Source organism: Salmo salar, chromosome ssa03, assembly GCF_905237065.1.
Source record: "Salmo salar chromosome ssa03, Ssal_v3.1, whole genome shotgun sequence".
NCBI classification, from domain to species: Eukaryota; Metazoa; Chordata; class Actinopteri; order Salmoniformes; family Salmonidae; genus Salmo; species Salmo salar.
The window spans coordinates 103,772,105-103,774,088 of NC_059444.1; the positions used below are offsets into that span (position 1 = coordinate 103,772,105).

Genomic DNA, 1,984 nt, shown 5'->3' on the forward strand with positions numbered 1-1,984 from the left:
TGGTTTCCTTATTAGCAGGAGGATTTCTGCAACCAAATTGTGTCGCCCTTATAGTCCAAACACAGAAAGGGGCAGAATATTGGAGACCAAAAGTCGTCTGGCACACTGCTTAGAGGTTCAACAACATGAATAACTTATTTCTAGCTTACAATCATCGATGTTACTACTTATGTGAAAACAAGACAAAAATATGACTATTCTTTCTCATTTTAAGACAATTGTCAAACATTTTTACATTCATTACAGATGTCAATTGTTGTACAACATCATGGCTACGCTGTTGGCATCACCTTTTACAGTGGATTTCTGCTGTTGTGGGCCTTTAATCATCTGTCTAACTTTGTTGTTCACACAGGAGAGAGACGGGACTATCGTGGGTCCTCTGGGGAGCCTCAACAACCTCATGATGCTGAAGAGGCAGAGAAGAGTCTCTCCAGATCAGAACACCTCAATAAACACCTGCAGAGATCCACAGGGAAGAGAACTCACTGCTGCTCTGACTGTGGGAAGAGTTTTGTTAATTCTGGGAAGCTGACTGTACACAGGAGAATACACACAGGAGAGAAACCCTATTGCTGTGATCAATGTGGGAAGAGTTTTACAAGATCTAGCGAACTGACATTACACCAGAGAATACACACAGGAGAGAAACCTTTTAGCTGTGATCAATGTGGGAAGAGTTTTTTTCTGCATCTAGCAATCTGACTCTCTACACCAGAGAATACACACAGGAGAGAAACCTTATAGCTGTGATCAATGTGGGAAGAGTTTTACAGGATCTGGCAATCTGACAAGACACCAGAGAATACACACAGGAGAGAAACCTTATAGCTGTGATCAATGTGGGAAGAGTTTTACAGGATCTGGCCAGCTGACTGTACACCAGAGAACACACACAGGAGAGAAACCTTATAGCTGTGATCAATGTGGGAAGAGTTTTACAGGATCTGGCAATCTGACAAGACACCAGAGAATACACAGGAGAGAAATCGTATAGCTGTGATCAATGTGGGAAGAGTTTTACAGGATCTGGCCAGCTGACTTTACACCAGAGAACACACACAGGAGAGAAATCTTATAGCTGTGATCAATGTGGGAAGAATTTTGTTCATTCTGGGAGTCTGACTGTACACAGGAGAATACACACAGGGGAGAAGCCTTATACATGTGATCAGTGTGGGAAGACTTTTGTTCGATCTGACCAGCTGACATTACACCCAGAGAACACACACAGGTGAGAAACCTTATAGCTGTGGTCAATGTGGGAAGACATTTGTTCAATCTCGCCAGCTGACATTACACCAGAGAACTCACACAGGAGAGAAACCTTTTAGCTGTGATCAATGTGGGAAGAGTTTTGCTGCATCTAGCAATCTGACTCTACACCAGAGAATACACACAGGAGAGAAACCCTATTGCTGTGATCAATGAGGAAGAGTTTTACAAGATCTAGCGAACTGATGTTACACCAGAGAATACACACAGGAGAGAAAGCTTTTAGCTGTGATCAATGTGGGAAGAGTTTTGGTCAATTTGGGCAGCTGACTGTGCACCAGAGAACACACACAGGAGAGAAATCTTATAGCTGTGATCAATGTGGGAAGAGTTTTTTCAGGATCTGGCCAGCTGACTCTACACCAGAGAACACACACAGGAGAGAAATCTTATAGCTGTGATCAATGTGGGAAGAATTTTGTTCATTCTGGGAGTCTGACTGTACAGGAGAATACACACAGGGGAGAAGCCTTATACATGTGATCAGTGTGGGAAGACTTTTGTTAGATCTGACCAGCTGACATTACACCCAGAGAACACACACAGGTGAGAAACCTTGATAGCTGTGATCAATGTGGGAAGAGTTTTGCTGCATCTCGCAAATCTGACTGTACACAAGAGAACACACACAGGAAAGAAACCTCTAGCTCTGACCAGAGATAATCTGATAAAAGATCTCTGATCAAATATCAGAAAATACATGGAGTTG

General features: G+C 42.8%; 1 pseudogene; it reads left to right on the forward strand.

The window, feature by feature from the left end:
- Positions 1-411: 411 nt before the first annotated feature.
- On the forward strand, positions 412-1,365 carry LOC106600464 (zinc finger protein 180-like; annotated as a pseudogene).
- The last annotated feature ends 619 nt before the right edge of the window (positions 1,366-1,984 follow it).